We start from the raw sequence: 16,105 nt of genomic DNA on the forward strand, positions 1-16,105 counted from the left end.
TAGCTCTGCAGTATATATAGTGTATTCGCGCGGTTGTGTGAGTGCGGAACTGTTTTGTGAACTAACTTTATATTGTATGTTTGATGTGTCACTACGTAAGTGCACAGTGAGCATATTTTGTATGCTCGAAGTATTATAATCTGTGTTACGTATTGAAACACTGTATTCTTTCCCTTCCCCCTCCATTGTAATACTCCTGGGGGCTGTGGGTGCTATGATAAATAAATAAATGAATAAATAAATAAATAAATAAGTAAATAAATAAATAAATGGAGGTTAAGTGCTAGAGGCCCATGTACTGTGCGATGTCAGTGCACGTTAAAGGACACCAGATGTTCGAAATTTCCGGATCCATTCGCTACACCATGTCTCATAATCATATCGTGGTTTTGGCGCGTAAAACTCCGGATATTATTATGATTCTGAATCGGGGTCGGTGCTGATGGCCAGGGGCGTAGCCAGAAATTTTTTTCGGGGGGGGTTCAACCATACTTTATGTATGTTCGTGCGTGCGTTTGTATGTGTGCGTGTATATATACGCAAGCAAAACTGAAAAATTTCGGGGGGGGGGTTGAACCCCCCCAACCCCCCCCCCCTTGGCTACGCCCCTGCTGATGGCGGCTAAGTCCACAAAAGAAAGGTTACAGAAAGTAAATAATTATATCTTACTGCAAACGTGCAACCTGAGTTCATCGACCTGTAAATGAAAGGGGGCAACGCTACACAGCAAGGTAAATTTGTGCTTCGTCTTTCCTGGAAATTTTTGGCTGAGCGGTACAAGTAATTGCAAACGAACTCGATCAGCTGAAGGCGAGCTGGAGTGAGCGGTACCTGTTGCCGTTCTTCGCCCGCACGTATTATTTCTTGAACTTAAGATAGCTACGTCCCACTTGAAGGCTACGTTCTTAGTCTGTTACTGAAACAGGAAACTGTTGCGCTGAAGAGGTCAGGCGCTTCCTTGCTCCGATTGGCATCCTGCCGTATTATGGCCACAGTAACTCAAAGTTTTTAAATAAACACCTAAATGTAGTGTTTCCTGTTCCTTGTCCTGTCCGCAAAATGACTACGTATACGGCCTGAAACAGCTTGTCTTGAATGCAAGGTAGCAAACTGCAGACTCGCACCTGGAGAACCTCCATATCTCTCACTTCTCTCTCTCTCTCTCTTTGCTGTCTCCGGCGGTCGAGTGGAAGGCGGCAGGGTGTGCTAGGGCCGAACGCAGCTAACTCGCAGTAGCATTATTGGTTCTAATTATGTTGGCGTTGAAGCAACCGGAGTCAGAGCGTGGCTTGCTTGGTCATGGTCGGAATCGTTGAGGCATCCGTCATTGCTTTATTTTCGCGATGTGTGTGAAATAAATCCACCGATGGAGCACTTGATACAAGTTTTATTCAGACTAAACTCTATAGAGTACTAGTCAACAAACTCGCTTAGGCAAAACCATTATCGAAATCGCATAGTGCAAAAGACTGCCTATGCGCGCTATTGTGAAGCTATCTGCGAATGTGCGCAAGGTCAGAGATAAGCACAACCGCAAGCACAAGATGCAAGTTCCGCTTTTCTTATTACGTCATCGATACGCTTCGGGCCGACATCAATAGGTTTATATAATACGACTACCATACCACTGCGAGGGTGTATTTCGAGAGAGTCAGCGCGCATGGTACACCCTCTCAGCCAGTGCCTGCAAACGTCAGATGAGTCGAAAGCGGTTGCCTCACCGAGGCTAGGTGCTGCTGACGTCACGGCCCCCTCCCTCTCCAAGTATTATTTTTTTCTCGCACGCTCGTTATTTGAGCTCTCCTCGCCGCTGTTTCTGACGGCAGTCAGCCGTAACTGACGCTTCGTTGTCAACTCGCAGTGCCGTCGTGTCCGTCACTTCGCCACGCCTTGCGCAAAGCTCCAGGTGTCCCACGCGCGGTGTGCGAGCCTTGTTTGAGAAAGTCGGAATGGTTTTTTTGCCTCGCGCACTCGCGGCGATCTCCCCTCGAAACCGGCCGCCGGCGCCACAACGCCCGATAAAAGCACATACCATTCCCTGCCGTACTATATGTATGCACCACCGTTCGTGTGTTACACGAAGACGAAGTAGAGGGGAAGAAAAAAAAGAGGCAGACCCCAAGTCCAAGAAATGAACGCGGTATCAGCGAAAAACGAAATAACTTCTTTTTCGCACCGCTAGGTTCTCTTGTTTTGTTTCCTTTTTCGCGCACATAGAACCATGTACGGAGTCAAGTGTACACAGACAGTGTTCAGGATCGCAAATACACATACACACACGCACATTCACGGAAAGGCAGTGAGACCTGGGTCCGAGCAGGCTCGCGCGAAATTCCTCCGCTATATATATATATTTTTTTTCTCCACTGCCAGGGCCTTCCGTGTATGACAAACTGCCGAGCGGTACGCGCAAGCCCAATTGCCAGCGCGGCGCGTACAAAGACACAGTCGCTATTAAAGTGTTTTATATCAGCGCAGTGGACGCCATTTCCATGGCTGCCGGGAGCCTTTTACAAATACGACGGCTGCCTAACCAGACGAGGCACCTGATGTATTTACGGCCGCCGAGAGCGTGGTTTATGAACGGGACACGACACCCAGGGGCCGGCCTGCCTACCGAGCTGCCTCGAGAGGACGACGCCAGGGGGCGCGAGAGAAGCGGAGTGTGTACCTCCAGGGGCGCCATCACCGGGAGTGGCACTGCGACGATTGCGGAGAAAAAAACTGCTTACGCATATCACATTGCGTTGTCGTTTGTATTGCCGCGGTACTGAGCTGATTATCGCGTACAACGTTAAGGCGAAAGTCTTAATAGTGCCTCATCAACAACGAAAAATGAGCGTCGGTGGCGTCGGTGTCAACACGAAGGGATGCAAAAAACCATCACGTGATGACATGACGTCATCGTGACGTCACAGGTCACCAATGTTTGCCTCATCATTACGACGTCGTCGTGACCTCACTGTGACGTTAAATGACTCGATGACGTTACTCATCACGCGATGTAGTCCATTGAGACGTGAATCGATCTCGGAGGCAGCGCTGCAAATCCACGTGAGGTGCAAAGAGCTGCGATGCCTCCGATCCCAGAGGCAGTGCAAAAGCACTTTAGGTACAGAAAGCTTTCGGGAGGAAGGGGTGGCGGAGGAAGGATAAGTAGAATCGACTGAAAAGAAGAAGATGGCTTTCGCCTTCCAGTCGTCTTAGGCGAATGCGAAGGGACCTTATATCTTCTTTTCTTTTTCCCCGGCATGTGCCCCAACGAAACTACGAAGCCATCGCCTGGCATTTAGCTAATCCGTGTGAGTGCAACCCGTAGTTTGTTAGCACACTATTCACATGTAAGAACATTCATTCATCCATGTGCGATAACTGCAACTGTGTAGAGACGGTTGATCGTCTCTTGCACCGCTGTCCCCAATTTGAAAAAGATCGCCGGGCTCTGCAGTGTGCCTTGAGGACACTCGATGATCGGTCCTTCAATGAAGGAAATATCTTTGGAGCCTGATCTCACAACACAGCAGCCCAGAAAGCCATACAAGCCCTCCTGCAGTACTTGAAGGTTACAGCATTGAGGGACAGCCTGTGAAAACCTGCACTTTGTGTGTTGTGAAATGTGCCTCTCCTTCTCTCTCTTTCTCTTCTACTCCATTATTCCCCTCGCCATGTGTAGGGTAGCAAGCTGGACATATTCTAGCCAACCTCCCTACCTTTGCTATATTCTATCTCTCTCTCATACGGAAACACAACAAATGCTCCAAAGCCTTCAACTAATAGACAAGAGATGAGTCAGTGCTCTATCGATCACCCTGACAAAGAATGAGAAGTATTTATCTTCACAGTAAGATAGAGCAAAGACGAACATAGGCCATGTGTTGGCATCTCTACCACGCCTTTCGTCGTAGTCCGCATATATCTTTCGATCGGCTTTAAAGAATCATTTGGTGCGGTATCAGCAATGTGCCCCCTTCCTTCTGCGTAAAAAAAAATCAGTCCCCTCCGAATTCCCCGAAAGCTATACAGCACCCCATACAGTTCAATGGCTCTGCGGGTTCGATGTGAAATTCGGTGTACGGCCACTACGAGTAGTCGAAGAAACACAACGCAGCCTCCCGACCAGGTTGCCTCTTCCCTTGTATACCCACGCGGTGTGATTTGCGGTGTGCCGGGAAGCACAGTTCTACGCACACACATACACAGACGCACACGTCACGATGGCAAGTATAAGCTGGCCGCGCCGCTGGCGATGCCTCTGACCCTCCGCGGATTTTGCTTGGCTGCATATACACGCATCATCCCACCAGCCTGCCGCCGTTAGTACGCCCGCGACCTCCGAGTAGTCTTCACTCGCCCCTTGTCAGGCGCGTCCGATTGTTCCGCGGGAAGCGTCGTGGGGGCATCGTGCGTCGGGGAACGTGACGGCGATCCGCTGGCACGTCTTTATAAATAATAGAGAAGGGGTTAACCATTTCTCCGTCTATATCCCCTTGGTGTTTTCCCACGCCACAGCAGTGTTCCATTGTCGCGGCGAAACAGTCTTCAATCTCTGTACCCTCCCCCTTTCACTCTCTCTTTCTCTAAACACGCGATCCCTATATGAGAAAAAGGTAAGCACGTTGGCTTAGGTTTTTTTTTTAACAAGTGTTCACGAAACGAGAAGTTGATTACATTTGCAACACTGTGGTTACTACAGCTATCGGTCTGAATCCGATATGCTCGTAGTACGCACCGCTGGGTAAGTGGGTGTGGTAACGCATACCGGCGCTGTTTATTGACTAAGATACCTCATCAAACGCGGGGGATGCGAAAAATCATGTGATGTCGTCACCATATTACGTCGTCATGACGTCGCACGCCGCCAAAATTTGTGACGTCATCACGACGACACTGTGACATCACATAACGTGCCGTCACGTGATGAAGTCATCAAGTGACATTGTCGCTTGCCCAAAGGTGGGCCGATCCCGGAGGCACTGCAAAGCCACTGCAAAGCTACACTCGACGGTGAAGAAAAGGACGTTGTGCATGAAGAAGTTGGGTTTCGCCTTCGAGTCGGCACAGGCAAGTGCGTAAGGAACCTCGTGTGTTTTTTCACGTTCCTTCTATTGTCCACATGGCAACAGCACCGTTCGGAAGATGTTGCGAGCCCCGCCGCGGTGGTCTAGTGGTTATGGCGCTCGACTGCTGACCCGAAGGTCGCGGGATCGAATCCCGGCCGCGGCGGCTGCAATTTCGATGGAGGCGAAAATGTTTGAGGCCCGTGTGCTTAGATTTAGGTGCACGTTAAAGAACCCCAGGTGGTCGAAAATTCCGGAGCCCTCTACTACGGCGTCTCTCATAATCATGTCGTGGTTTTGGGACGTTAAACCCCAGATATTATTATTATTATTATTAAGATGTTGCGATTGTTAACAATAAGTATGTTATATCGGTGTCACACGGTCACTTCTAAACGCGATCGGGCCTGACCCGGGTCGAATTTTTCGTTGGTTATCGGGCAATTTACGCAAGCTGCAGAAGGGAGCCAGTGATAATTGAGGAATTCGATGCCGCATGCACGGTGCACTGTGAGACCCTTGTGCTATACTGATTATTCTCGATATTCCCCCACAGCTCATCAGCATTGCAGTTTACGCATTTCTTTAGAACAGACAGCACCACAGGGTATTTAATTGGGTGCTGATAACAATGGTTCGCATCATCGTAACCTCATGAGGTTACAAACAATGTACATTGTACACGTATACATACTCGAATCACAGGTGCCGCCTGTCCGATTGCACTACGTGTCACCATGGCAGGTTAGCGCCAGCAAATCGTCAGAAGATAAGGGAAGGAAACCAGACGAAACACTCGCATCACTTGGAGAGAGAGAGAGAGAGAGAAATAGATGAAAAGGAAGAGGCAGGGAGCTTAACCTTGTAGTAATAACTGGTTTGCTACCCTGCATAGGGGTGGGGAAATAGCGGTAGGAAAGAGGACAGAGAGAGAGAGAGATAAAATAAAAGTAAAACGAAAAATTCACACAGGCACACACATGCAGGAGCGTTCTGATAGTGAAGACTAAAACTGCGCTAAAAACACAAAGACAAAGACGAGGAAAACAGGACTCGCGCAGTCTTCATTATGAATCTAAACCAACTAGCCCGACTTGGTGCTCTACTTCAGTGCGTTCTGATAGACCGGTTGAACGAGCCTTCTTCTGCTGCTGCATGTATACTAGACCATGTGGAGGACAGGCCGCCTAATGCTGACTTATATGTGGCTTAAAGTTAACTCATGATTTCTACATGTACCAGCAAGGTGTCTTTAAAAAGGTAGCATGCGGAACTCAGTATTTCCTTTTCGCAGCACAAAAAAAAAAAAAAAACGCGCGTGCCACTTTTTCAAGAAGGCTTCTTCATCGTGAATTTCTATCTGTTCTGACAGATACCGAACCATGACCAGTCAGATTTTTTGTAACGGCGGATACGCGGCTTGTTGAGGTTACATTCAAGAACGTTATAGACCTTGTGCAAAATTGCTGCCATCTTTCGAAGGTTTCACGAAGCTACCGATTTGGCGCCATGTTGGAGGCTTGTGTTCGAATCGTATTGCTGTCGCTGCTATAACTTCTTGCTTGTATCTGCTTTGGCAGTGCGCAACAGAGGCATAAAAACATCAGACGAGTGTGTAACGGCACGTACACGTTACCGGCAATTCCTAGTTATTACGTTGACAGTTATTACGTGCAAGGAACTGCCTCACAACGAGAAGAAGGTACAAGTTTGTCCCCGAGTCGTATGTAGGCCTGCCGTCGTTGAGAATGAAGCTTTGCTCTAGGTTATAAATTTTGTCTGTCTGCTTTCAGTGTAACGAATAAAGCGTTGTTAGCTATCTGAATACCATGCGTGTAGTGTAGGGTGGTTGGAAGGAGGCTTTGGCGTGCGACACGGCTAGGCACAGCGGTAAGAAAGTGCTGTTGACTCATTTCAGAGCGGACATGTGCTGTAAATAACGCCAAAAATATTCGAGTTCACATCATCACTTTCCGGGTCTACTTACAAATTCAACCCGTTTCCGCAAGGCAGTTTTGCGTCGCCGACTGAACGCTTGCGAACGCATCTCAGCGCGTAACCAACGGTAACGCACACACGGTCGAGCGTAAAACATTTGCCGGAACAGCATTTTTTTTCTTTCAATTTCGTAAGAAAAGTGCCTACACTCAAGCATCTGTTACCATTTCATAGCACGCAGGGGTGGACAGAGGATTTTTCCGAAGGGGGTCAGCTTCTGGGAGAGCCTGATATATGTGATCTTCTTGCGGTGCGTATAAATTAAAAAAAAAAGTAAGGGAGTCCGGTCAGGCCATCCGGGCCGCCCCTCTGAATTTGGTAGCGGTGGCACATAAAATGCTTGAAAAATGCGCATAGTGAAGCAATACGCGCGCAAAGCATCCCACCAAATGTTACCTTTTTTGGGGAGTTTATTAGACGGCAGTCGGCGACGATGCGCGATGGCGACAGACAAGGCAAAACACGGACTCAGAGCGCGAGCGGCATGAGCCAAAGAGGACGACCCACTAGAAGGCTATAGAGAGCGCAACCCATTACTCATCTCAAAGGCTTCGCTACGCTTCGTTAAACTCCACAATCGAAAACCAACTATAGACAATACGCTCCAGCACAATCCGTCCATTTATTGAGAATCGATGACGCACTCGACCGACCTGACTAACATGTAATTGTTATCGCAGTGTAATAAGCAAAGTAATGTCAACAGCAGCGCAGCAGCTTTGAAGCTCGTACACGAAGCCGCGGTTTGTCTGTGCCTGCAAGCGCACGGCGTGAAAACTGTCTGGTTCTGGCATGACACGAAAAAGTGTTCTCTGATGAGTGCCGATGCTGTCACATACCACATCTGTTAAGAATGGCGAACGTAAACACGGCGTTAGTCGTGATCAGTAGCCGAAACAATGGAACGATCTGCCACTCCTCGTCGCGACCGCGAGGAAATCTAATAACATAGAGGTTAGTTTCCTGTGAACCTTTTTTCCTCACCCCAATTTTCTCATTCTGAGCAACACGGCACACGAAAATATGTCGGCATTGTCGTTCCTGTCAACCGCCACACGTCGATGCGTACGCTCCGTGTGTGCGTATGCCGAGCGTGCTTAGCCTTCAACATGGCGGGAATGCGTACGGCGGACGCTAGATGGCGCCAGATTTTGCATCTTGTGAGTAGGACTTCGCAGTGGTGTTAGAAGCGAATGTGCAGCACGGTTGAAATTTCATACCACGCGCCGTTACCTCCTGACATGCTCCGCGGAAGGCGCGTAATTAAATATATTAGATTTTTCGATTAAGCAATGCGCGTAGAGAAGCTGCAATACGTGTTCAACTTAAACGTTGCCGTTTCCTTTTTATTGACAAGCATAAGAAACCTCTTTTCCGACAAATGAGTATCGCACAAAACACTAAAAGGTGTAGCAAGATCGCATGGCTTTCGGCAGTCTACATCATTTCGAACGAAGAACGTGGTTAAGACCAAGGTGGTCAATTTTAAACCTCCTTGGTTGAGACTGCTGTCGCTCTGACCATGGCCTCCGCGATTAGCTCCGGCAACGGCGCGTTGCCGGAGCCAATCTCGGAGGCCACGCTCTGACATTGACACTTATCCTGAATGAGCTTACAAAGAGTTCGGTAATACATAATGGCATTACTGTAGCATTTCGCACCTGTCACATGTCGCGTACATACGGTATAACTCTAGCTTATTGGAACCAGCTTTGCGCAGCGTAGAAGTTGTTGAAAAGAATGCGATCACGTGGCTTCGCGTTGCGTTGCCTAGCTTCAGTGGTCTTCAGTGGTCAGCCACGTATATACAGTACAGCAAGGGGGTGGGAAAGGAAAGTGAGGGTGAGGAGGAGGGGAGCGCCACGCTGCAGCACCACTGCTCCCACACTCCTCGCAACTCTATAGTGCGCAGCTGCACCTTTCTTTGTCTTAACGATTGTAGACGTTTGCAACAGACTTCTGCAGGTGTTACTGCGGTGCGGTTCCATAAAGCTTGCTGAATTCGCACTTCGAATTCATCCATAAATTCTTGCATCTTCGGAAAATGTGCGTAATACCTGCGTGGGCACGCGACGGAAAACTTTGGTGTAACGCAGAGAAACGCGCCCTCCCTTACGCTTTGTATGATTGTGGAATAGACTATTTTACGGGTGGGTTAAGTGCCGCAATATTGGGATGTTAACCTTGCCGTTTTGCATCGCTAACAACTAAACGAACAGTGCTACGGTGGACGCATACACATGAACATGGCTGGCTTCGTGCATTCGACGTTTCGCACCTATTCATCCAGCTATCCCCGTTCACCAATCCAACCGTCAAATGGTTGCATTGGTGGATTCGACCCTCAAGCGCGAAGCGCTTAGTATAAGAAACCCTTCGTTGAACAGCCCAAGGTGCCGGCGCCCACGTGTCTTACGTAAAATCGTCTATAGGCCATCTGACACATCGCATTTCATCCGGGTTACGACCCTATCCTTTCTCGTTTCCTTTCGCGCGGTGTAGGAACCAAAAGTAAACTATTAATACCTTGCGACAGGTTTTTTGCCAAGGATGCGGAGCCGAAGCGCGCACATTACTACTTACGGTGCTGCATGTATCTAGTCTGCACAACTGCGATTAGAAACAGCACGTAAAAAATTACCCATTTCGGAAATCGCGTTTCGTACGTGGTCGATATTTTCGGTTGTTGACTGTCGCTGACACAACTACGTTGAAGATCGCGTACTGTAACTAACGGGCACGTACGCCAGCGTCTACGACGGAAGCCGTTCTTGGCGTTTTCACGATGACAGCGCCTTACGATGATAAAGAAAACTTACCCCAGTTCCAGCCAGCGTGAAATCTGCAGAAAGCGCGGAGCTGTGGTTCTCCTGTATTTCCCGTGGGATTTTGTCTGATGTTTTGTGATTATGTGCAGGTGTCTACGATTACGTTATTTGTAGAGTGTAGATGCACGGCAAAGGACGTGTGGTATGGTCCCTGGTACACCCGCCCCAGCCGCAATAACTTTAGGCCCTATTGACGCTCTAGTCGCCCTCCCCGTTTCGCTGTGCGGCTACATCTTCGTCCGCGGCCTAGAGTTACTGTATATGCTACCTTTAGCTAGCAGAGTTTCGCGTAGGTCTGGCTAGCAACCACAGCTATGCGGCGAAGTCGCGCTCCGTTTTTGCAGGCGACATGCCTACCGTGTCGCCGATGGCATATCTGGCGTGTCGTAGACGGGTGGTTAACTTGACTGTCGATGATTAGTGTCAATGTAGTTCGTTGCAGCGGTGGCGTGGACAAATACAAAATTGACCCGAGCGTCAGCTTCTCCGCAACGTATGGTTGCTAATCGCGTTTGGAATATAGACGCGCAACTCTGCTGCCCAAACCACTCTAAGCCGAAAAGGAATAAAATGGGGTATGGCATTGGTCCTTCAGGGGTCTAAATGGGCTGCCACAGATTTTGAACCATTTTTGGACCAACTGCGAGAGTAACTATACAGGGGTTCAACTTTTACTCTCTAGCACTTACCCCAGATGGTTTAAATGTTGGTCCCCGGAGAATGTTCCAGAGGGACTAACAGTTGAACCGTCTGGACTAACCGAGAAAAAAAAAAGATGGCGATTTCTCGCTATGTCGGCGTAATTCTTCGTATTTCCAACTGAATCATCATTGAATGATGCAGTATTTACAGCACGTGCACAAACATACAACCACACACAACCGAAATGTAACCATTGCAATCTAAACACCGCACACAGCTACCGCGCGCGCGCTACACATCCGAAAACCAACCATCGGCTATATATAGGCACAGTATCTTGACCTCCCATGTAGTCCCGGTGGCAGACTTCTGTTGGGCGTAATAAAACAATAAACTTTCGCAGCGTACGTGTAAACTTACATGGACTCAATGGTAGCACCGCAACACACCGATCTTTTAATATGAACCCGTAGTATGTTTAACCCCCTTTCAGTCAGTGAATTCGAATTATCAGCTGGTACTCTATCGTGTCGGCCGAACCAGCGTTAGCAATGCTGCACAAGTCCGTAAAATGCACTTATGCACACACAAACATACAAGCGGCACTTATGCAGGAACGCCGGCGAAGCAGTGAGGCGCCCCGCCGATGCCGGCTTCTTGCCGACAACGTCGCTAGGCCTTTACGAGGAGCACGGCTATGAGTTAAACGACCGCTGGCGATCACAACGTGCGTCTCCTGTGCAATTTTCGTCGTCGTTATTTTACATACAAACGAAAAATAGATGTCCGCTGTTGGCGGCGTCTTACGGAGTGTTGTAGATATATGTATAGCATACGCAGTAACTCTACCGCGACCGAGGCAGTAATGCCATCTATGGCTGTATTTGGGAACCGGAGCGTGACTTGCGACGCGGGAACTCATTTATCATCAGGCACAAACCTAGAACTGTTCTTCTGTTAAAGTTATTAGTGAGAAAATTTAGAAACTTGAGCCACTTGGAACATTCATCATGCGTAGAATGCAGCGCTCACGGGAAACGACGGACGAAAGAGAAGAAGCAAACAGGTCTAGCGCTGACTCTCAACTGAAATTTTATTGGAAAGGAAACAATAGAAAATAATTCTAGATATTCATGCTGTTTCCTTTCCAATAAAATTTCAGTTGAGAGTCTGCTTCTTCTCTTTCGTCCGTCGTTCCCCGTGTGCGCTGCACTTTACGCATGATCAGTGCAAAGCTTTGCCTATGGCAGCACATGCATTCATATCTATTATGCGGTTGACAGCGTGCTTTCTATCTGAAAAAAAAAAAGCGTTCTTGACCACCGCAGGTATGGAGCGCGTTCCCGCGTTTGTGCGGACGCTGTATGCGACGAAATTTACGAAATGACTTGTTGCTTTTACGTAGGAGCTCCAATTGCGCAGTTCCTGCTCGGCCGTCCTTTCCGTTCCAGAAATAAAACAGCTTGCTTCAATAGCATATCTGCCTGCGTTCATTTGCAATACAGAACATTGTATCACTTTCCAAGTAATGTAAACATTACTGTATGGTGCACGTTCGCACGCATACAGTGACCGCTGGAATATGAAGTTATTTATTTTGCAGAAGAGTTCGGCTACGTTTCCAGGTGTTTGTTCCTTCAGTGCTGCATGCACAAATATATAACGACTTTTGGTTGCTTTGAAAGTCGTATGACCAATTTCTTATGACAATGTTTCACTAATAATATCATAGGCCGGCGGGATTCATTCAAAAACGCACATTTAAGAAAGGCGCGTTTGATGCGCTTCCAAAGCAGAAACCGAAGCCTCCTTCCAGTGGATTACTTGGAGTAATAACACTCATGCATGAATCTCCGCCCACGTAGCTTTGGCTGTGCTGCACAGAAAGGTGTCGGTAGCTACAGTGCTATTTCAATAGCAGCTGTGTTGACGTAAGCTTGGATGTTCGCGGCAGACCGATACCCTCCACGGAGCTAGTAATAATATTAGAACTGGAAGAGATTGAAGCTTGGGCTAGTTGGTAATAATCCATTATTTACAAGCTACGGCAGTAAACAGGCGAGGACAAATGAAAATAGGATCATGACAAACCGCTCGCGTCCTCATCCTTATTTCATCGGTGCTAGTCTGTTGAGGGCTTTAGCATGTCAATATTACTGGAACGTTATGCTACGCAGATGTAAAAAAAAAATGTTCGGCTGAAAGCTTTCATAAGTTCCCCATAAAGTGTGACCCAGCCAGAAAAATCTATGACTTCAAATTCGTGACGTCAAACATACATAATCCGTTCCGGGGTTAACGGCTCAGAGCTGGAATACAAGGCTTTACCATTTCTACCGCAACTAATTACCGCTGTTTCCAGTTCGACAAACATCGCCGGTCTCTCCACTGTGTCCTTAGGAGACTTGATAAACAGCCTTTTACCGAATGAAAGATCTTGGCAGCCTGACCTCACAGCTCATCAGCCCAGAAAGACATACGAGCCCTTCTGCAGTTCTCGAAGACAACTGGAGTGATCACCTGTAGATACGCTGCACTGCGGATGTGTGTTCTGTGTTGTATACACTCACATTTTCTCGCTTTCTTTTTTCTTAGCCTCTTTCTTAGCTTTCTTTCTTTCTTAGTCTTAGCCCAGCCTTCCCTGCATTATCTCTCTCTCTCTGCTCGTGGTATCTTTGAGACATACCGGATAAAGTTCTTTAGCAACATTATATGAAACTAAATCTCTTTGTTCCGTTCTGTGCATACTGAAGGACACAAGCAGGCCATCCACACCGACATCCACATTGCACAAGCTCGGCTACCAGCCGTAGCCTTAATGCTACAGCAGAGAGCATTTCGGCAAGCGGTAAAACACAGGGCAGCCTGTCCATCACTTGAATGCAGGGCGCATATGTGCGTTGCGTGCACGCGCGCGTTATGTCCGGTTGCCAGAAACCATCCATCAGCGTTTTCCAGTTAGCTGCCATTAGCGGCACAAGCATGATGGATGGACAGAGCGTGGCTTTCGGCTCGTGTTCACTCGCTGCTAGCGCGTAAGAGACGCAGTGTCTGGCCAGGGGCGTTACGACTTCTGAGACGGTCGTTTCTTCGGCACGGTATAAGTGCGTCGTTATGCCAAAATTGGTGCCCGCTGTTGTCGGCGAGGCATTTATCAGACATATCGTCGTGGGTCTTGGCTATATACTTATCCGATTGCGGAAACCCAGATGACTTATTTAGCGAGGACAGTGCCTCTGTCTTCAGCTTTTGGCCTTATAGTTTCTGAACAGTTGGAAAGCAACTTGCTCAAAAAAAGTCGCAGTTTCGCCGCAAGGGCAAAGCAATGAATGCGATAGCAACCAATTACAAGTAGAACACAAGCAGTAACAACTGTCACAGTTGTCACTCCTTTGTGTTTGAGCAGCGCGCTACAACCCAGCGTTCTTAAATACTTTTTCTTCATGAAAACTGCGTCGCGTGGAGTGACGCCTCCACATCACCTGCCATGCGATGGCGTTCGACGCATTGTTTACCTAGAGTTACTGTATACGCTACCTTTAGCACCTAAAGGTAGCATATACAGTGACTATATGTTTATCCAGCGTTCCTCATCGATAGCGGGTACAGCTGAATGGGCCCCTTTTCAGTGCGCGTCTCAAGGGCAATTTTCAAACTAAAGCAAAATCTGGGAGCGTTGCGACGGCAAAAACCCGCCGAGAGTGCGCATATAATTGAATAATAAGCGGATGTTCTGTATAGTAATGTTTTATCCTGATTAAAAGTCATCTATAGACTAACATGAATCCATGTATCATAATGCAGGAATATGTTATCCTGACTGAATGTAGGCGATAGTCTAAAATGAAACAAATTATGTTATTATTGTAATATGTTATCCCGATTAAAAGTCACCTATAGTCTAACATAAACTAAAGTATTGTGATATGGGATGGTATAACCGGAATATGTCTGAGATCGCTGAAGAGCGGTGCCGGTGATTTTACGGCTTGCCATTCACAAACAACACAACTCGAACAAAGCTGATGATTTGCTCCAGGACAGGGTTGCTTGCCCTACGCCTGCAGGGGTTCTTCGGCATTCGCCTTACACGAATGTATAAATGAATACTCGAATTTCGTTGTATTATGAACGGCGTGTTTTTTTACTGACGGCCGTTGTCTCTCTGGATTATTTTTATGTCATCACTTTTTTTTTCTTATGCTCTTTAATAAAAGGATAAAAAAATTAGCTCTTCCTAACCTAATAGATGAGTGCAGGTTCTATATGCGCATAAGGAGAGCAGTCATTGTAGCCTTTATTGGTGATTGCACTGGGTCCCCATATGAGCCTAAACTAATGCGACAACTTAAGTATTGGCCTCGAGGCCCACCACTGGAAACGCTGGCGCCACCGTCGGCGTGACGTGCTTGGCAGGATCACGTGGTCTCAGCGGCCGAGTCGGCTGCCTGTGGCGCACTGCCGCGTGCTTTGAAAACGAGTTTCAAGTCCCACATGCGCTGCGGTCCGTTCAAATTCGGAAGTTTTCTCTCATTTTCTACTCAATTGAAACCATTGTAATAGAGTGGCTGCCTCCGAAGGCGACGAACATGGGGCTCTACCGCTCGGTGCCGCAGTGCCGCGCTTACGCAAAGGAGCCCAGTGTCAGCCTGCACTGGTAACCGCGGGACAAGAAACAGCGTGAAGCATGGGCTGTAAAGCTACGAGTCTTGCGTGCAACGAGCACTTCCGCGACGAAGACTTTTGTTACAGCGTCGGGCCTGCGATGTTCGGTGAGTAGCAGACAGCGCGCACTGAGACGATGGCTCGCGCGCGCTTCCCGCCGGCAAATGATGCTTATCTGCCACAGGATGGTAAAAGCGCTACCTTTTACCACGTGCGATGCCATCTCAGAACCCTCCAATGCGACCTCTTGATCGTCGGCCCCGTACTCAGCGTCCACAAAATCGGCTGCAGATGCGCAAGTCATTGTTTAGATACGTTGAATTAAAAAACGCACAGGGTCCCTTATGCATTCGTTAAAGATGAATAGAAGGCGAAAGCCATCTTCTTCTTGTCAGTAGTTGTACTGATTCTCCCGCGCCCCCCTCCAAAAGCGTTCTGCACCTAACGCGGTTTTGCACGGCCTCCGTGACCGATAACGGAGGCAATGCAAAGCGACCATGACGTGTGAATACGTCATCATGTGACGTCATAATGACGCTACAAGTTTTGGCGATCTGTGACGTCATGATGACGTCATATGGTGACACCATCACGTGACGATTATTTTTTGCATCACTCGTGTTGACGCCGCCGACGCGGGTGCCGACAGGCAACCTTTCCATTTGATGAGGCATGCATTGCTTCATAAGCTACATAAATTTTGCATTGCCCCCGTGATCGGCCCACAGGCCAACCCCATGTATTTTCTTGGAGACTCATTTATTTACGTGGGAAAGATGCCACCCTGTTGGCGTTAGACACGACACTGCTTCCAAAATTGCTGGGGTACTCGTCAAATAATTACTATCCTGTTTTGCGGCTGCTGGTTGGTGCAATACCTTCTATTTTATTCACCGCTATTTCAAGTTCATGTGG

General features: G+C 48.0%; 1 long non-coding RNA gene across 1 annotated transcript in view; it reads left to right on the forward strand.

Annotated features, from left to right (window-relative positions):
- Window positions 1-5,154: 5,154 nt before the first annotated feature.
- The window catches only part of LOC119401904 (uncharacterized), a 227,201-nt gene continuing 216,250 nt past the window's right edge, over window positions 5,155-16,105 (forward strand). Inside the window, exon 1 of the long non-coding RNA XR_007417112.1 lies at window positions 5,155-5,195. This is a non-coding gene — a long non-coding RNA (uncharacterized LOC119401904). The remainder of the gene's footprint in view (window positions 5,196-16,105) is intronic.

Source organism: Rhipicephalus sanguineus, chromosome 8, assembly GCF_013339695.2.
Source record: "Rhipicephalus sanguineus isolate Rsan-2018 chromosome 8, BIME_Rsan_1.4, whole genome shotgun sequence".
NCBI lineage: Eukaryota > Metazoa > Arthropoda > Arachnida > Ixodida > Ixodidae > Rhipicephalus > Rhipicephalus sanguineus.